Raw genomic sequence first — 21,689 nt, 5'->3', positions numbered from 1 at the left:
CATGGACACCTGATGAAAGTAACACATTGGCCATTTATTAGTCTTGTAACTTTCTGCTAGAGTCAATTAGGCCCAACATAGCCCAACCTCTAATTTCTCCAGTCCAGCCGATGTTCAAAGTACACTGTTGTTGCCTTTCTTGTAATTAGGGATGACAATTTACATAATGGGGAAATTACCCATAGGTCCCATGGGAAACATGTGATCTCCATTTAATTCCATAACTTTTTCACTACACCCAAAAGTCCTTTCCTCTCTCTCTCTGCTTTTTGCTTCCCTTCCTCTCTCGTTGTTTTTTCTACATTTTTCTGTCACCGTGTTTGTCATGGAAGAGGACCACCGGTGATCATATCTTTCTCCATTGATCGGGGTTCATTGATAACCACCAAGCATTGAAATCAACTCCGACGAAGAAGATGATATATTTTCCGACGAAGAAGATGAATGGATCTACTTCGATCTGATATAGATCTACTCAGATCTACATCAGATCTGAGTAGATCTACACAGATTTGGTTAGACATCCGTCTTTCCCCTTCGATCTCTTTTTTTTTTTTTTCTCTCTCTGCTATACACTTCTGTTTTTCTGTTCTAATGGAGAAAATTTTCGAATTCTGAACAAGCAGTTTTCAAATTTTAGTTACAGGCGGTGAAAACTGTAAAATTTTGCAGTTTCAAATTTTTTTTTTGGTGCTGGAATGAATCATGGTTTAAAACTGTAAAATTTTGCAGTTTTATAACATTCTTTAGAACTGTAAAATTTTATAGTTTCATAACATGTTTTTTAATTTTTTTTTTCCGGCAATATTCTAGACATTCTGGTGCGTCTCCGGCGACCGTTAAACGGAAGTTCGACGGTAGTAAGATGTGAACAGTGTCTATAAATTAAAAAAAAAAAAAAATTGGTAACAATTAAAAATGTGTTGGACTAATTGGTGCAAGTATTTTGTTTTGGGATTAGTTGGGTTTTGAACTTGTTACATGGGACTTATCAGTAAGTTCCCCTTACATAATCACATAGAAAAATGAAAAGAAATGGTGACAAATGCTCTATAAATGCATTGGTCCCTAACATTTGTTACTTATCTTTAAAATGTTTAATAATTTTATTAACACATACCTTAAAGACACATATCAATAAGTTTTAAAATATTATACATTTTGCAAGAAAATATAAAATTTTCTTAACCTATGTAAACAAGAGCTAATATTTATATTTCAGAAATAGATCAATAGTTAGAATTTGGCCAGTTGTTCATATTTTAATTTGATGAACTCCTCTCACGTGTGGAATGATTTAGTGTACATTATTATGATCAGATTTTAATATATAGTATATAACATGCGTACATGTTACTACTATCTAGGCCAGCTTTTGCTTCATTGTTCTTGGACCTGAAAAGTTGCAATTACTAGATTGTTTGTCCAAAACATGAGAAATTATTCAAGAAATTGCTCTTTTTTTTTTTTTTTTTTAAGATTGGAAAGAAGAAAAAAGAACTAAAGAAAAATCAAATTCTTGAGTTGGATAGTCAGGTATGGTGAGCCTATTTTGGGGGATGTTATAAAAATATTAATACAAAAAATTGAGATGGTTGGATATTAGTTAGTTATATTTTTATATCAAATTTATCTTAAAAAAATAGACAGAAATATAATTTTAATAATAGACCATTCTTTTTTCATTTGGTGTATTAAGGAAATGAATCATTATAATAATTAATTAATTCAAAAAATTCAAAAAAAAAAAAGGGGGATATTTGCCAATAAATCTCATTTCACAAACAAGATTCCAATTAATCTCAAGTTTTTTCTATTAATCTGTTAAGTCCTATTAGTGGAGAGTTTCTTTCCGTGTGGTTCTGTTTGTGATTTTAATAGTGTTTTGTACTGCTAAGCAAGGAATTCGTAAAATTCGTAATCCGATCCGGTCCAGTTCAATTCAGTAAGTTTGGATTGATTTTTTGAATCCATGGCTCCGTTTCAGATTGAAAAATTAAAAATTCGTAGTCCACGGATCGGTTCCGGATTGAAACCGATCCGGACCGTATACAAATAGTTTATATTTATATTATACACCCTCTCACATAATGTCTTCTCTTATTCCGTATAAAACATAAACCCAAACTTAAATCCGCATAGTATCTTTTTTTATTGTTTTTGTTTGTTAGTTTAAATATTTATTGAGAGGGAGAATAATGATCTGGAACTGGCCCGGCAGTTTTGGGCCGGACAGGGTTACGCCGGACAGTTTGGTCGAGCAGGTGTTGGGCCAAGGATTGTGTGGCCCTGTCTTGAAAGAAGCTGCTTGGTTAAGGCCACGTTTGGCTGGACCGAGCTATATGGTTTCGTGGTGGCGGAGTCGGACAAGTGAAATGTCTGGCACTCGGTAAGGCATGATTGGACCGAGGTACTTGTTTGCTCGGCAGGTAGGCTGACTGCAGACAAGAATGAGCTTTCCCGAGCTCAGCTTTGCCGAGATGCCGCCGAGCTCGGTCTCCATTGAGCTTAGCTGTTGGTATACTTATGCATGGAGCACAGCATGGCCATTGACAGCCGAGATGGTGTAGCCCGGCTGCTGAGCTCCCAGTAGAGTGAGCAGGCAGTTGGGTTAGGTGATGGTCAGCAAGATTTGTGCTGACAGACGGGGTAGCAGAGCCACGTGTCGAGAGACCACTGGGAGTAGATTTGGGGCGCAGAAGGGTATATAGATATGTCTACACCCCCCATACGCGGACAGATGAACATTTGGTAAGAGAAATACTTACACTTAACTCTCTCCTCTCTCTCTATCCCAAGGTGTGTGCTAACTTGATCGTCGGAGGGGTTTTCCGGCCACACACCGCCGGGTAGCTCACCGCCGTTGTGCTCGCAGGTTGATCGGACAGACAGGAGCTTGGAAGAAAGGAGTACGGACTTGCCGGAATATTTGATCCCCGTACAATTGGCGCCGTCTGTGGGAAACTTGACAGATAAAACCTTGTCTTCCAGGCTCATCTGATCGCCGTCCATGGCGAACAACGACGAGATTCCGTTGTCCGCCATCGATGGAGCTACCCCGGAGTTCACCCGACGGAGAGAAGGACATCCTGCCATCCTTCCAATGGCGAACTTGGAGGCACCCCCCGGAGGACAGTCGGGAGACGCGCGAGATAAGCGCGGAAGAAGCTATGGTCATTCACATAGTCCAGACGGTCATCGGCGGCGTAGAGAGTCACATGCCAGGCGTCTGGAACATAAGCTAAGGGACCAGGACGCCGTTATCCGGCGAATGGCGGCAGAGATGGAGGAGCTGAAGCGGCATGTCAAAGGGAAGGGTGTAGCTGGAGTGGGAGACCACAATGAGCACGTCCAACCCCGCCGATTAGGCAGTCAGAGTCAGCGGCACAGTCCGTCCATCTCTATTACCAGAAGTTACAAGGTTGGTGATTCCGATATGTGTGCAGAGAAGTCCAGCACGCAAGACAGCACCTACCGGCCCTCACGTCCGGTGACGACGTCAAGGTACTCTTATTCCGCTCGTTCAGAGGATTTGCGGGTAGTCTTGAAGGAACGGACTCGCCGGCGCGAGGCTCAGAGGGTGCCGGCGTTCCCACGGCTATCCTATGGGGTTCACGCCAGTGCAGAGGTCAGAACGCCTCCACCCCGCCTTGCTGCGCCTCTCCTTCTAGACACAGATTTGGCAAGGCTGAGCGCCACCCCTTTCTCCCTGGAGGTAGAAACAACACTGCTTCCCGCGGGCTTTCACTAGCCAAAATTCACGCTCTATGATGGAAAGACGGATCCGTATATGCATGTGAGCCACTTCCGACAGGTCATGGCCAGACATAGGCGAAATGACGCTCTTATGTGCCTCATCTTCCAGTCAAGTTTGAGCGAGCTGGGCTTGAAATGGTTTGAGAGGCTGCCGGAGGGGAGCATAGAAGGGTGGCAGCAGTTGGCGGAAGCCTTTGTGATGCGCTTCAAAACCAACACCAAAACGCCAAAGGAAGTTGACCACCTTCTCAGGGTCAAGATGGAACCGAGCGACACTCTTAAGGCGTACAACTCCAGGTACTGGGAAACCTTCAATGAGATCCTAGATTGCCCGGTCAACCTGGCAATCACCCAATATAAGTGCGGTCTCCCAGTCGGACATAGGCTGAGGGATTCGTTTACAATGAGCCAGCAGACATCCATGTGGCACCTAATGTAGCGCATCAATGAGCACATCCGAGTAGAGGATGATGCAGCGACGTCCACCGCGGAGACAACCCCGGTGGCAACGGGCAAGTGGGCGACTGGGTTTTAAGGAAGGTCATGGGCAACGCACTAGTGCCGGGAAAAGGCAAGCTAGGGGCAAACTGGGAAGGGCCTTACAAGATAACCGAGCAAGGGGACATATCACTTAGAAGATTTGGATGGCAAAGGCGTACCCCGGCCATGGAATACAGCCTTATGTAATTTTTTGAGGAAGGACTTGTTTCCACTACACTTCTGAATGCAAATACACTTTCTGTCAATGTAATAGAAGTGAATTACTTTTGCTGAAGAGCTTTGTTGTGTTCGAAATAATAGTGGATGAGGGGCCTACTCTTTTGTTCTAGCCGAGATATTTTACTCCGGCTGACGGGTTGATGACTTGTTCAACTTCGAGGTTCCAGCCGAGATGATTTACTCCGGCTGAAGAGTTGATGATTTGCTCAACTGCGAGGTTCCAGCCGAGATGTTTTACTCCGGCTGACAGGTTGATGACTTGTTCAACTCCGAGGTTCTAGCTGAGATGATTTACTCCGGCTGACGGGTTGATGATTTGCTCAACTCCGAGGTTCCAGCCGAGATGATTTACTCCGGCTAGAGGAGTTGATGATTTGCTCAGCTCTGAAGTTTCGACCGAGCTGATGTTGCTCGCCAAGAAGGAAGTCGCGAAACGGACCTTGCTCGCCTTCTTTGAAGTTCCTTGACCGAGCTGATGTAGCTCGCCAAGAAGCAAGTCGCGGAGCGGACCTTGCTCCTCGACCTTGGTATTCCTTGCCGAGCTGATGTTGCTTGCCAAGAAGCAAGTCGCGGAGCGGATCTTGCTCCCCGACCTTAGTATTCCTGACCGAGCTGATGTTGCTCGCCAAGAAGGAAGTCGCGGAGCGGATCTTGCTCGCCTTCTTCGGAGTTCCTTAACCGAGCTGATGTTGCTCGCCAAGAAGCAAGTCGCGGAGCGGACCTTGCTTCCCGACCTTGGTATTCCTTGCCGAGCTGATGTTGCTCGCCAAGAAGCAAGTCGCGGAGCGGACCTTGCTCCCCGACCTTGGTATTCATTACCGAGCTGATGTTGCTCGCCAAGAAGCAAATCGCAGAGCGGACCTTGCTCCCCGACCTTGGTATTCCTTGACCGAGCTGATGTTGCTTGCCAAGAAGGAAGTCACGGAGCGGACCTTGCTCGCCTTCTTTGGAGTTCCTTGACCGAGCTGATGTTGCTCGCCAAGAAGCAAGTCGTGGAGCGGACCTTGCTCCCCGACCTTGGTATTCCTTGCCGAGCTGATGTTGCTCGCCAAGAAGCAAGTCGCGGAGCGGACCTTGCTTCCCGACCTTGGTATTCCTTGCCGAGCTGATGTTGCTCACCAAGAAGCAAGTCGCGGAGTGGACCTTGCTCCCCGACCTTGGTATTCCTTGCTGAGCTGATGTTGCTCGCCAAGAAGCAAATCGCGAAGCGGACCTTGCTCCCCAACCTTGGTATTCCTTGCCGAGCTGATGTTGCTCGCCAAGAAGCAAGTCGCGGAGCGGACCTTGCTCGCCAAGAAGCAAGTCGCGGAACGGACCTTGCTCGCCTTAGAATTCCTAAACCGAGCAAGCCAGGAACCGGGAATGTTGATTAGTGCGGTCACCGTCTTGCAAACTAAGAACCGAGGAAAAGTAACCTCGGTCAGACAGGTAATCCCAGTCACGCTTGCGCGGACGGAATTAAGGGGCAATTGAGAGGGAGAATAATGATCTGGAACTGGCCGGGCAGTTTTGGGCCAGACAAGGTTACGCCGGACAGTTTGGTCGAGCAGGTGTTGAGCCAAGGATTGTGTGGCCCTGTCTTGAAAGAAGCTGCTTGGTTAAGGCCACGTTTGGCTGGACCGAGCTATATGGTTTCGTGGTAGCGGAGTCGGACAAGTGAAATGTCTGGCACCCGGTAAGGCATGGTTGGATCGAGGTACTTGTTTGCTCGGCAGGTAGGCCGACTGCAGACAAGAATGAGCTTTCCCGAGCTCGGCTTTGCCGAGATGCCGCCAAGCTCAGCCTCCATTGAGCTTAGTTGTTGGTATACTTATGCATGGAGCACAGCATGGCCATTGACAGCCGAGATGGTGCAGCCCGGTAGCCGAGCTCCCAGTAGAGTGAGCAGGCAGTCGGGTTAGGTGATGGTCAGCAAGATTTGTACTGATAGACGGGATAGCAGAGCCACGTGTCGAGAAACCACTGGGAGTAGATTTGGGGCGCAGAAGGGTATATAGATATGTCTGCACCCCCCATACGCGGACAGATGAACATTTGGTAAGAGAAATACTTACACTTAACTCTCTCCTCTCTCTTTATCCCAAGGTGTGTGCTAACTTGATCGTCGGAGGGGTTTTCCGGCCACACACCGCCGGGTAGCTCACCGCCGTTGTGCTCGCAGGTTGATCGGACAGACAGGAGCTTGGAAGAAAGGAGTACGGGCTTGCCGGAATATTTGCTCCCCGTACATTTATGGTGGAGCCAATTTTCTTATAGTTGTTTAAATTCTAAAAGAATTATGTCGCTATTGTAGAAAGACATGTTACTATTGTGGAACTAATATGATGTTATGTTTATGTTTTTATGAAATTAAAATGTTTTATATCTTTTTTGTTATTTAATTATGTGAATCTGTCATCCTAAATCGATCCTATCCGTGTTTAAATAGATTGGTTCGGATTGGTTCCACGATTTAAACAGATTGGATTGGTTCCAATTTTTCAAGAACCGTAGATAGTCCTAATTTTATCTCAATCCGGACCATACTCACCCCTAGTGTTCTGGTGGACAACTATACCCTTTTATTAATGTGACAGGTATAATGTGATACTCCAATATGGCAAGTATTAATATGACACTCCAACGATGTGACACTTTAAAAAAATTAAAAATTCTTTAGTGTACTTTTCTTAAATGTTACAACGTGACAAGTATGATGTCATACTCCATAACTTTTACTAAAAAAAATAAAAATAAAAAAAATAAAAATTCCTTAGTGTATTTTTCCTAAGTGTGACAACGAGGCTGGTATGATGTAACACTTCAAAAAAAATAAAGACTCCTTAGTATATTTTTCTGAAACGTAACAACATAATAGGTATGATGTGACACTCTAGAAAAAATTGAAAACTCCTTGGAGCACTTTTTCCAAACGTGACAACGTGGCGGGTATGATGTGACACTCTAAAAAAATTTAAAACTCCTTAATATACTTTTCTCAAACGTGATACGTGACACTCTTTAGTGTACTTTTCCCAAACGTGACAATATAGCGAGTATGATGTGACGCTCTAAAAAAATTTAAAAAAAAACTTCTTAATGTATTTTTCTCAAACGTGACAACGTGGCAGATATGATATGACACTCCAACATGGCAGGTATGATATGACACTCTAAAAAAATTAAAAACTCTTTAATGTACTTCTTCTAAATGTGAAACTCTAACGTGACGGGTATAATGTGACACTAAAAAACTCTTTAGTATACTATTTCAAATGTGATACTCTAATGTGACGGACAAATGAATCATTATACATTCAAAATGACTAAATGGATCACAAGAAAAAAAAATATGAGACTTATTAATCAATCTCCTCCAAAAAAATTCAAAGATAATGCAAAAGTATATGAGTGATATATATATATATATATCAACCTTGAAATTGAAATTAGGGGATGGAACATTTTCACATTTTTTATCTCAATCTCTTTATTAATTAACTAGTAGATATTTTGTGCGATACATGATAATTTATTTTTAAAATGAAAAATTAATTTTGAATCTTAACATTTTGTGTAAAAAAATTCTAACAACTGAAAGCCAAATTACAAATAGATTTGCTAATGATTGATAAAAATTTATGTCACTACATGTGTTATCCTTTGTAAAAGGCTTATAAAAAAAAATTAAAAATAATTTTTAAAAAATTTACATTTTTAACTTGAAACCAAATCATCATTTGTATTAATCCAATTTATCAAAAAATTATGAATTTCACTTATATCAAAATATTTTTTTCTGAAAAAAATAAAAATAACGATAAAATTTATAATATATATAAATTATGATTTGATTATAACTCATGATGTATTTTTTTGATTATTAATTGAAAAGAATTTTGCTAATTTTTTGTGTGGCCTTTGGGCTACCTCTAAGATCTCCAGTCCAGCCGATGTTCAAAGTACACTGTTGTTGCCTTTGTTGTAATTAGGGATGACAATTTACATAATCACATAGAAAAATGAAAAGAAATGGTGACGAATGCTCTATAAATGCATTTGTCCGTAACATTTGTTACTTATCTTTAAAATATTTAATAATTTTATTAACACATACCTTAAAGACACATATCAATAAGTTTTAAAATATTATACATTTTGCAAGAAAATATAAAATTTTCTTAACCTATGTAAACAAGAGCTAATATTTATATTTCAGAAATAGATCAATAGTTAGAATTTGGCCAGTTGTTCATATGTTAATTTGATGAACTCCTCTCACATGTGGAATGATTTAGTGTACATTATTATGATCAGATTTTAATATATAGTATATAACATGCGTACATGTTACCACTATCTAGGCCAGCTTTTGCTTCATTGTTCTTGGAGATGAAAAGTTGCAATTACTAGATAGTTTGTCCAAAACATGAGAAATTCACTACAACAAAACTAACTATTCATGGCATCATGTTTACGACATGCATTAAATGCATGTCGTTGTTAGTACATTCTACGGCATTTTTTTTTTTGCAAGCCGTTAATGTTTTGTCAATAACAGCATACATACCATGTAAGTCGTTGATTTATATATTTATAGCATGCAAAAGTATGCCGTAAAAAATGTATGTTTTTACGACTTACAAAAATATGTCGTAAAATATTTGCATTTAAGACGACATACATTTCATGTTGTAAAATATTATGACTTTACACGGCATACATTAACATGTCGTGAAAACTTCTACCAAAAAAAAAAATAATAATCAAAATTTTTTTTTATGGCATGCAAAAGTATGCCATAAAAAATGTATATTTTCACGGCATACAAAAATATGTCATAAAATATTTGTACTTAAGATGACATACATTTCATGTCGTAAAATATGATAACTTTACACGGCATGCATTAGCATGTCGTGAAAACTTTTATTAAAAAAATTTCAATCCGATTTTTTTTTTATAAATACTAAAAATGATAAATCATGTGAATACTAAAAATGATAAATTTCAATCAGAAAAAAATACTAAAAATAAAAAAATCATTTTCAAAAAAATTGAATTAAGAAAATTGGAACCATGTGAATTTTTCATCTCAAAAATGAAAAAAAAAGTTTAAACATTAAATAAATTGTTTAGACAATAATTAAATTTTAATTTTTTTTTACCCACTCAATTTTGAAATTACTATAAGTCGATCGATTCTATAAAAATTAATTTGGGGAATAATCTAGTTACAAGTATGTGCATGCATACACATAAAGTAGCCAATAAATTTTCAACTCAATTAGTTTATCCAGTATGGACTCTAGATAATTTGAAACTTAAAAAGATAATTCTAAATGAGGAATTTTATATATTTTTATTATTTTTTGTAAAGTATATTATTTAAAATTTAATTTTTTTTATATTTAGGGGGCTTACTGATTGTAATTGAAAATAGACGACGAGAAGTAAATTGGACAAATTTTTTTTAAAAAAATTAAGAATTAAATTAAAATAATACAAAATCTTAATGCCAAATTAATTTTTGTATAATAATTTTAAAAACAAAATAATATAAAATTTTCTTGATATTTTAACTTAAACTATTTTAATATTTTTATTTTTGTTTTTATTGACACCAAAATACATCATCCCATCGTTCAAAAAAAATAAATAAATAAATAAAAATACATCATCCCAAACCAAACCAAACCATCCCTAATTCTCTCTCTGTCTCGCTCCTCCTCAACTTGTCGGTTGCCGCCACCGCCGTCGCTAGCCTTGTCGGTCGCCGTCGATCATCCTCTCAGATCGCCGATTTGGTAACTGGTAAGTCTCCCTTTCTCTTTGCTCTCTTATTTACTCTCCAGATTTGTTTCTCTTGCTCTTCTATTTACTCTCCTTTTGCTATCCAGGTTGTGGGCATTTTTTTTAATATTATTTTTTGATGTTGGAGTGCAATGACCACAGTTGTTTGTCTGTATTAGTTTAATTTGGACTGACTAATATTATTTTGTGTTAGATTGTGGCTGTTCTTATTAATCTCTCCTGTTGAAATTGTGGAGATTTTAGGTATATAGACATCTCTCAACCACATCGCCCGAAGCAATCTCTCTCTCTCTCTCTCTGCGTTAACATTTGAAGCTGGTTCTCTGTTTTTTACTTTATTTTTTGCCATATGATAGGATGTTAGGGGGTTAATGAGTTAGATTATAACAAAAGGGCCGCCGTAGCTCCATGGACTAAAACCCTGAACATCTAACCTTCTCACTGTCCAAAGGGACAGCTACATGGACTACTGGGCCAACTGCCCAGTCCTATTGGCCTCCGATTTAACAAACAATAAATATCTGTTGTTTAAGCCCTTTATTTGAAAATCCAGCAACTTCCAACTCGGAAGATTGAACCATTTTAAACCTTTCCCCTTCTGTGAACCATCAAACCTTTCATCTACCAATTCAAACCCCAACCATAGAAGCTCTACTAGCCATAAATCCACCACAAATCTCATTGTATACAACCTTAGGCCCTAATTTCCTAATATGTCATACATTATTAAGGCTTTTGTGTGATGATTGCACATCTAGAACAAGGCAAATGTTTTAATGATGGGAGCATAGATAATACCTTGTCCATAAGCCAAAAGCCAATGGTTGGCATGTACTGCACCAAGTACATAACTGCAAGTACAGGCTACAAGACAAACCAAGTATAAGAGCAAGGATCCTCTAGAGTGATTTTTCCCTAAAGTTTCCTAGAGTGTTACATTGTGTGGTTGAGATTTACTGGCAAGTCACATCAATTTTTCTGATGTGACTTGTCAGTAAATCTCAACCACACAATGTAGTACTCTAGGAAACTTTAGGAAAATTTCACTCTAGAGGATCCTTGGTGCAAGTATAAAACCCGATCAGAAATTTTAAATGTCATACATGAGTAGAGCAAACAAGTAACTTAAAACATATTAGAGCATGCCAAAGATGAATAAGGCAAACATTTGACCGGCTATAATAGTGAGGTCCACTCTTGAAACCTTGCCCAATGACGTCAGCAATACTGACTCGAATTTCAAGAAAAATAGTAAAAATTGCTTTGTAAGTGGGAGAGTGATTCATTTACCCTCAATGCCCACCTTTGAACCCAAATTTGCCGTTTGACCAAAGTACTCCCCAAACTCGCTGCAATGGTGTCCTTGTTCCACATGTCATTTTATGTTAAAAATCAATCTTGAGGTCATACTAAAACTAAGATGTTGGCCATGTTCTTAAGCAAGAAAAAAATGCCAAGGATGGGAAGAGAACTGACACCAACCTTTCAATGAACCACAATAAATTGCTTCCATATTATTTTTCTATTTTAGCTATGCTGCTGCCTATTGCATAGAGGATATACCCTTATGTCCACTATATTTCAGCAAATTATTTTATACCCTTATTTTTCACCACAATAAATTGCTTCCAAATTATTTTTCTTATATTAAAATAGTTTTTTTTTTTTTTTCACAGTTCCAGAAATATTAATAAATTTTTTGAATTCTCAAAAAATAATATTTCATCTTTTTCCAAATGCAACACTTTGCCAAACGTTAAGACTTTTGAAGTGCAATGTTATATCTTTGCTATTAGTTCAAAGTTATCAATTCATTCCTCATTCTTTGTTTTAGGTAGTGTTCTGCTGTCACCTTTCTTAAAAAAGGATTTGATTCATGAAACATTATTTGAGAGAGGTAAAATGTCGCAGAGCAACTGTGATCATCGTGATAAATGATTGTTTGATGTTATAGAATTTTTTTTTTTTTTTTTTTTATTGTCTCAAAATCACATATGATACGTCAACCTATATTTCTTTTTATATTATTTGGTGTATTAAGGAAATGAATCATTATCAATATCTTTTTTGCAATTGAGGTTGTTGCAGCTGGTGAGCATTACAAGATTTCTTTTTGTCCTTTTTCACTCAACTAAAATGCAGGTTTGTTCTTTTTATTTTTGTGTCATCAGAAAAATAAGGCTCTTGACAGCAGAGGTGGTAAAATGTTGAGCACTAGGGATCGAAATTTACCTGAAGATGTTGTGAATGAGATACTCTCAAGGCTGCCCGTAAAATCCCTATTGCGATTCAAATGTGTCTGCAGGTACTGGTACACTCTAATTAAAAATCCTGATCTCATTAGCAAGCACTTTAACCAAGAAAACAATAATGGCCGTCTCCTTGTTCATCATTATATTTCCGACATTGATAGATATGCTATCGCTCTTTTCCCTGATGAAACACTTGCTGGCATACCGCCTTTACATGAAAATCTTGATCATCTACAGATCCCAGATTGTATGGGAGATGTTGCTGGCCCCATCAACGGCATATTTTTGGTACACACTAGGTACAGTGATGGCGACCGTATGGCTCTGTGGAACCCTGCTATGAGAGAGTTTAGACGCCTCCATGTACTCTAACCAGTTTTTCCACCAAATTTTCATGCCATTATAAATGTAGTTGGATTTGGGTTGGATCCATTGACTAGGGATTACAAGATTATTTGGATTCGCAACTTTTATGAAGTGATTGGTGATGAATCAGGTGATGAATTGGGTGATGACATATATTATCCTTATTATGTTGTTGCAGTGTACACTCTAGGTAAAGATTCATGGAGACATTTCGATCTTCTTACGATGCCTACACATTGTTCCATCTATAATTCTTTATGTGCCACATGCATAAATGGAGCATATTATTGGCTGTGTTCTGTAGTTAATGATGCTAATCGATATGGCATCCTTTCATTTGACATGAGGCTAGAGGAGTTTAGAGAGATAGAGGTGCCTGCTAGTACTAAACATAAATGGGGGTCTCTTTCATTGTACAACGGTTCTATTGGTTTGTTCTTTTCTCAAACTGATTTGACTTTGGAATGTATTATTGATATATGGGTGATGGAGGAGGAAGGGTGTTGGATCAAACTAGTAACAGTAAAACCCTTTCCAGAAGTTTCACGTCCGTGTGGGTTTTGGAAGGAGAAGGAGCTTTTCTTCGAAACTCAGACGAGCGAGCTGGTGTTGTTCAACCATGAAACTCATGAGATTAGAAATCTTGAAATGTACGAATGTGGCAGTTTTCTTGGGCTTTGGGCTGTTTGTTACAAAGAGAGCTTAGTTTCATTGTTCGGACAAAATGATGAGGATGGGAGGAGGTGCTACCAATTCTCTGATGCGGTTCATGACTTCTTTATTACCAGTCGCCAGAGCCTAGCGTATAGGAAACCAAATCCAAAATGACCTATTATTATTGTTATCTGATTGTCCTCTTCGGTTTCCTTTTTTTTTTCTATTTTTTGTGTAGGTTGTCTCGTTGGTTTATTTTCTCTCTTCTGAAAATTTGTACTTTTTTTTATGGATGTTGAAATTAATAAATCAAAATTATATTTGTTGACCTGTCTTTATAATATATATAAATTATGACTTGATTATAACTCATGGTATATTATTTTGATTATTAATTGAAAAGATTTTTGCTAATTTCGTTTGTTTTTAATCGTATCTAAACTGATGCATCAGGTCTTTAATTATATCTTAAGGTGGGTTTACTCAAAGGTAGGATAGTAAGAGTTATTCACATTGATGTATAAAAAATTATAAATTCAAATCATAAATAGTGTTTTTAAAAAGAATTAGGCACAAAATCGCTATAACCTTAATAGGTTCAGTACTTAAAAAGATTCTGATTAATTATATGACGCATCATAATAATTGTAAATTTTTTATTCAAGCTAAATTATTTTTGCATACATATTTTGGCAAAGCTAATGAAGGTACATTATCAATAATATTAAAATTTCAAAATTTTTATTTAAAAACTACTCAAGAAACATGCCTTAGAGCATCTCCAACGGTGACTCAAATTTTTCACCAAATTTGAGTCAAAAATGACCCATTTCACTAATTTGATACCACTCGCTCCAACGGTTCACCTTTCACCAAATCTATCCCGGGACAATCGGGTGGTCGACCGGCCGGTTGACCGGTTAGGCAAAAAAAATTTTTTTTTTTTTTTTTTTTTTTGGTGAATTGTCTGAACTTTTCTTTGAACTTTCTGAACTTTTTCGGGACGACCGGGGTGGTCGACCGGCCGATTGACCGGTTAGGCAAATTTTTTTTTTTTTTTTTTTTAACGGTTTGAACTTTTTTTCCTGAACTATTTGAATCTTTTACTGGTTGACCGGTTGGTCAACCGACCGGGCAACCGGCTGGTTGACCGGTTGGTCAACCGACCGGGCAACCGGCTGGTTGACCGGTGTACCTCTTTCAACGGTCAGTAACAGTGATTTGGTAAAATCTGTGTCTCGTTCTCAGTTTGATACTTTTTTTGTTGAAATCTCATTTTGATATCAATCTGGTGCAACGGTTGGAGCTTGAAAAAGTAGGTTTTTCATCAAAATTTGAATTTGATGCTGGGTTTGGTTCACCGTTGGAGATGGTCTTAAATATATACAATTATTTTTGATGAATCATTATTCTTTAAAATAATACTCTTACCATTTATCATTTGGCATTTGTTAAAAATTTAACAAAAAAAAGTATTGAATTCTATTATTTCAATTAATCAATATTAAATTAGACGTTATACGTGTATATAAATTATTTTTAGAAATGACCGCCGGAACCTTTTGTTAGTAGTTTATCCGAGTCGAATAGAGCGAGTTAACTAGGACAGACAGATATTTGAACAGCCCTACATCCCAGATTGTCAATCCGCCTGCCCCACTCCCTCAATTGAGTTATCAGATTACAAGTATTTTTATAGAATTTATAACTAAATAATTTTTTTCCAAATAAATAAAGAAATGATGAATAAAAAGTAAATTATCATTAAATGGATATACATGGACACCTGATGAAAGTAACACATTGGCCATTTATTAGTCTTGTAACTTTCTGCTAGAATCAATTAGGCCCAACATAGCCCAACCTCTAAGATCTCCAGTCCAGGCGATGTTCAAAGTACACTGCTGTTGCCTTTCTTGTAATTGGGGATGACAATTAACATAATCACATAGAAAAATGAAAAGAAATGGTGACAAATGCTCTATAAATGCATTTGTCCCTAACATTTGTTACTTATCTTTAAAATATTTAATAATTTTATTAACACATACCTTAAAGACACATATCAATAAGTTTTAAAATATTATACATTTTGCAAGAAAATATAAAATTTTCTTAACCTATGTAAACAAGAGCTAATATTTATATTTCAGAAGTAGATCAATAGTTAGAATTTGCCTAGTTGTTCATATTTTAATTTGATGAACTCCTCTCACGTGTGGAATGATTTAGTGTACATTATTATGATCAGATTTTAATATATAGTATATAACATGCGTACATGTTACTACTATATCTAGGCCAGCTTTTGCTTCATTGTTCTTGGACATGAAAAGTTGCAATTACTAGATAGTTTGTCCAAAACATGAGAAATTATTCAAGAATTTGTTTTTCCTTGGGGTTTTTTTTTTTTTTAGATTGGAAAGAAGAAAAAAGAACTAAAGAAAAATCAAATTCTTGAGTTGGATAGTTAGGTATGGTGAGCCTATTTTGGGGCATGTTATAAAAATATTAATACAAAAAATCGAGATGGTTGGATATTACTAGTTATATTTTTATATCAAATTTATCTTAAAAAAATAGATAGAAATATAATTTTAATAATAGATCATTCTTTTTTCATTTGGTGTATTAAGGAAATGAATCATTATAATAATTAATTAATTCAAAAAATTCAAAAAAAAAAAAAGGGGGATATTTGCCAATAAATCTCATTTCACAAACAAGATTCCAATTAATCTCAAGTTTTTTCTATTAATCTGTTAAGTCCTATTAGTGGAGAGTTTCTTTCCGTGTGGTTCTGTTTGTGATTTTAATAGTGTTTTGTACTGCTAAGCAAGGAATTCGTAAAATTCGTAATCCGATCCGGTCCAGTTCAATTCAGTAAGTTTGGATTATTTTTTGAATCCATGGCTCCGTTTCAGATTGAAAAATTAAAAATTCGTAGTCCACGGATCGGTTCCGGATTGAAACCGATCCGGACCGTATACAAATAGTCTATATTTATATTATACACCCTCCCACATAATGTCTTCTCTTATTCCGTATAAAACAAAAACCCAAACCTAAATCCGCATAGTATCTTTTTTTATTGTTTTTGTTTGTTAGTTTAAATATTTATGGCGGAGCCAATTTTCTTATAGTTGTTTAAATTCTAAAAGAAGTATGTCGCTATTGTAGAAAGACATGTTACTATTGTGAAACTAATATGATGTTATGTTTATGTTTTTATGAAATTAAAATGTTTTATATCTTTTTTGTTATTTAATTATGTGAATCTGTCATCCTAAACCGATCCGATCCGTGTTTAAATAGATTGGTTTGGATTGGTTCCACAATTTAAACGGATTAGATTGGTTCCAATTTTTCAAGAACCGTAGATAACGAGCTAGTCCTAATTTTACCTCAATCCGAATCATACTCACCCCTAGTGTTCTGGTAGACAGCTATACCCTTTTATTAATGTGACAGGTATAATGTGATACTCCAATATGGCAACGATGTGACACTTCAAAAAAATTAAAAATTATTTAGTGTACTTTTCCTAAATGTTACAACATGACAAGTATGATGTCATACTCCATAACTTTTACTATAAAAAAATAAAAATAAAAAAAATAAAAATTCCTTAGTGTATTTTTCCCAAGTGTAACGATGACGCGGGTATGATGTAACACTTCAAAAAAAATAAAGACTCCTTAGTATATTTTTTTGAAACGTAACAACATAACGGGTATGATGTGACACTCTAAAAATAATTGAAAACTCCTTGGAGCATTTTTTCCAAACGTGACAACGTGGCGGGTATGATGTGCCACTCTAAAAAAAATTTAAAGCTCCTTAATATACTTTTCTCAAACGTGATACGTGACACTCTTTAGTGTACTTTTTCCAAACGTGACAACATGGCGAGTATGATGTGACGCTCTAAAAAAATAAAAAAAAAACTTTTTAATGTATTTTTCTCAAACGTGACAACGTGGCAGATATGATATGACACTCCAACATGGCAGGTATGATATGACACTCTAAAAAAATTAAAAACTCTTTAATGTACTTTTTGTAAATGTGAAACTCTAACGTGACGGATATAATGTGACACTAAAAATCTCTTTAGTATACTATTTCAAATGTGATACTCCAATGTGACGGACAAATGAGTCATTATACATTCAAAATAACTAAATGGATCACAAGAAAAAAAAATATGAGACTTATTAATCAATCTCCTCCAAAAAAATTCAAAGATAATGCAAAAGTATATGAGTGATATATATATATCTCATATCAAACCTTGAAATTGAAATTTTTTTCTAAAAATCTATTTCTTACTTCCTCCCCCCCCCCCAAAAAAAAAAAAAACTGAATATCTATTCCTTACTCATTATTTTTTCTAAAATAAGTAAATTTTCAGAATATATTTTCAACTTACTATTCTCAACCATCCAAGAAATAAGAATTTTTTTTGTTTTTTAATATTTTATTATTATCATTGTTTTTGGTGTTTCAAAAAATGTTTAAGAACATCCTCATTCTTTTTTTGTGTGTGCAATTTTTATTTTATTTTTTTGGAAAAGTTTGGAATACTATTGTTTTGGAAACAATTTGAAAACTGAAATACATTTTAAAGAAATACAGAAAGAAAAAAAAAATGAAAACACAATGAATAAAAAAAAATTATTCCCTTTTTTGTTTTCTTTTTCTGACTTCTCTATGAACCTGTTAAATCAATATGCAAAAAAAACAAACAACTTTTCTTTTGAAGAACACAATGTCGTAAAAACTTTATATATATATATATATATATATTTAAAATGTTTACAAAAAAATTATATAAAAATAAGTTTAAACTCAGAATGATACCCTATATAATTTAAATTCACTAGAAAAAAAAATACTAAAAATTACAGAAAAAATTACTAAAAATAAAAAACTCATTTTCAAAAAAATTGAATTCAGAAAATTGGAACCATGTGAATTTTTCATCTCAAAAATGAAAAAAAAAAGTTTAAACATTAAATAAATTATTTAGACAATAATTGAATTTTAATTTTTTTTTACCCACTCAATTTTGAAATTACTATAAGTCGATCGATTCTATAAAAATTAATTTGGGGAATAATCTAGTTACAAGTATGTGCATGCATACACATAAAGTAGCCAATAAATTTTCGACTCAATTAGTTTATCCAGTATGGACTCTGGATAATTTGAAACTTAAAAAGATAATTCTAAATGAGGAATTTTATATATTTTTATTATTTTTTGAAAAGTATATTATTTAAAATTTATTTTTTTTTATATTTAGGGGGCTTACTGATTGTAATTGAAAATAGACGATGAGAAGTAAATTGGACAAATTTTTTTAAAAAAAATTAAGAATTAAATTAAAATAATACAAAATCTTAATGCCAAATTAATTTTTGTATAATAATTTTAAAAACAAAATAATCTAAAATTTTCTTGATATTTTAACTTAAACTATTTTAATATTTTTATTTTTATTTTTATTGACACCAAAATACATCATCCCATCGTTCAAAAAAAATAAATAAATAAATAAAAATACATCATCCCAAACCAAACCAAACCATCCCTAATTCTCTCTCCGTCTCGCTCCTCCTCAACTTGTCGGTTGCCGCCACCGCCGTCGCTAGCCTTGTCGGTCGCCGTCGATCATCCTCTCAGATCGCCGATTTGGTAACTGGTAAGTCTCCTTTTCTCTTTGCTCTCTTATTTACTCTCCAGATTTGTTTCTCTTGCTCTTCTATTTACATCATCACAATGACCACAGTTGTTTGTCTGTATTAGTTTAATTTGGACTGACTAATATTATTTTGTGTTAGATTGTGGCTGTTCTTATTAATCTCTCCTGTTGAAATTGTGGAGATTTTAGGTATATAGACATCTCTCAACCACATCGCCCGAAGCAATCTCTCTCTCTCTCTCTCTCTCTCTCTCTCTGCGTTAACATTTGAAGCTGGTTCTCTGTTTTTTACTTTATTTTTCTGTGCTTCTTATCTGTCAATTGTCTGGTTTTTGCCGATCTATTCATATGTTTTTGGTTTATTGATTTATTTCCATGTCTTAGAATCTCTCCATCTATTCCTCAGAAATTCCATATATTTCTATAGGTGAACTTGTATATTAGGGGGAAAAAAGAAAAGAAAAAAAACTCCAAAAACTAAAAACTAACCGGATGAGTTTTTTTTTTTTCACAGTTCCAGAAATATTAATAAATTTTTTGAATTCTCAAAAAATAATATTTCATCTTTTTCCAAATGCAACACTTTGCCAAACGTTAAGACTTTTGAAGTGCAATGTTATATCTTTGCTATTAGTTCAAAGTTATCAATTCATTCCTCATTCTTTCTTTTAGGTAGTGTTCTGCTGTCACCTTTCTTAAAAAAGGATTTGATTCATGAAACATTATTTGAGAGAGGTAAAATGTCGCAGAGCAACTGTGATCATCGTGATAAATGATTGTTTGATGTTATAGAATTTTTTTTTTTTTTTTTTTTATTGTCTCAAAATCACATACGATAAGTCAACCTATATTTCTTTTTATATTATTTGGTGTATTAAGGAAATGAATCATTATCAATATCTTTTTTGGAATTGAGGTTGTTGCGGCTGGTGAGCATTACAAGATTTCTTTTTGTCCTTTTTCACTCAACTAAAATGCAGGTTTGTTCTTTTTATTTTTGTGTCATCTTGACAGCAGAGGTGGTAAAATGTTGAGCAATAGGGATCGAAATTTACCTGAAGATGTTGTGAATGAGATACTCTCAAGGCTGCCCGTGAAATCCCTGTTGCGATTCAAATGTGTCTGCAGGTACTGGTACACACTAATTAAAAATCCTGATTTCATTAGCAAGCACTTTAACCAAGAAAACAATAATGGCCGTCTCCTTGTTCATCATTATATTTCCGACATTGAAAGATATGCTATCGCTCTTTTCCCTGATGAAACACTTGCTGGCATACCGCCTTTACATGAAAATCTTGATCATCTACAGATCCCAGATTGTATGGGAGATGTTGTTGGCCCCATTGACGGCATATTTTTGGTACACACTAGGTACAGTGATGGCGACCGTATGGCTCTGTGGAACCCTGCTATGAGAGAGTTTAGACGCCTCCATGTACTCGAACCAATTTTTCCACCCAAATTTCATGCCATTAGAAATGTAGTTGGATTTGGGTTGGATCCATTGACTAGGGATTACAAGATTATTTGGATTCGCAACTTTTATGAAGTGATTGGTGATGAATCAGGTGATGAATGGGATGATGACATATATTATCCTTATTATGTTGTTGCAGTGTAGACTCTAGGTAAAGATTCATGGAGACATTTCGATCTTCTTACGATGCCTACACATCGTTCCATCTATAATTCTTTATGTGCCACATGCATAAATGGAGCATATTATTGGCTGTGTTCTGTAGTTAATGATGCTAATCGATATGGCATCCTTTCATTTGACATGAGGCTAGAGGAGTTTAGAGAGATAGAGGTGCCTGCTAGTACTAAACATAAATGGGGGTCTCTTTCATTGTACAACGGTTCTATTGGTTTGTTCTTTTCTCAAACTGATTTGACTTTGGAATGTATTATTGATATATGGGTGATGGAGGAGGAAGGGTGTTGGATCAAACTAGTAACAGTAAAACCCTTTCCAGAAGTTTCACGTCCGTGTGGGTTTTGGAAGGAGAAGCAGCTTTTCTTTGAAACTTGGATGAACGAGCTGGTGTTGTTCAACCATGAAACTCATGAGATTAGAAATCTTGAAATGTACGGATGTGGCAGTTTTCTTGGGCTTTGGGCTGTTTGTTACAAAGAGAGCTTAGTTTCATTGTTCGGACAAAATGATGAGGATGAGAGGAGGTGCTACCAATTCTCTGATGCGGTTCATGACTTTTTTATTACCAGTCGCCAGAGCCTAGGGTTTAGGAAACCAAATCAAAAATGACCTATTATTATTGTTATCTGATTGTCGTCTTCAGTTTCCTTTTTCTTTTTCTATTTTTTGTGTAGGTTGTCTCGTTGGTTTATTTTCTCTCTTCTGAAAATTTGTACTTTTTTTTATGGATGTTGAAATTAATAAATCAAAATTATATATGTTGACCTGTCTTTACTTTTTA

The 21,689-nt window shown here is 35.8% G+C and overlaps 2 long non-coding RNA genes across 3 annotated transcripts; both read left to right on the top strand.

The window, feature by feature from the left end:
* Nucleotides 1-10,098: 10,098 nt before the first annotated feature.
* On the top strand, nucleotides 10,099-13,862 carry LOC145804439 (uncharacterized). The gene is made up of 3 exons (XR_014346157.1): nucleotides 10,099-10,269; nucleotides 12,441-12,574; nucleotides 12,759-13,862. It is a non-coding gene; the product is annotated as an uncharacterized LOC145804439 (long non-coding RNA).
* A 5,244-nt stretch (nucleotides 13,863-19,106) lies between these two features.
* LOC145804438 (uncharacterized) lies at nucleotides 19,107-21,689 on the top strand. 2 transcript variants are annotated; one of them, XR_014346156.1, is made up of 2 exons: nucleotides 19,107-19,248; nucleotides 20,266-21,689. It is a non-coding gene; the product is annotated as an uncharacterized LOC145804438 (long non-coding RNA). The 2 variants fall into 2 exon arrangements; XR_014346155.1 differs by having other exon boundaries at nucleotides 20,263-21,689.

This window comes from Camellia sinensis, chromosome 12 (assembly GCF_055761805.1).
Source record: "Camellia sinensis isolate YWXY chromosome 12, ASM5576180v1, whole genome shotgun sequence".
Classification (NCBI taxonomy): Eukaryota; Viridiplantae; Streptophyta; class Magnoliopsida; order Ericales; family Theaceae; genus Camellia; species Camellia sinensis.
The sequence above is the reverse complement of the archived record's forward strand: the minus strand, read 5'-3'. Positions and strand labels throughout refer to the sequence as shown.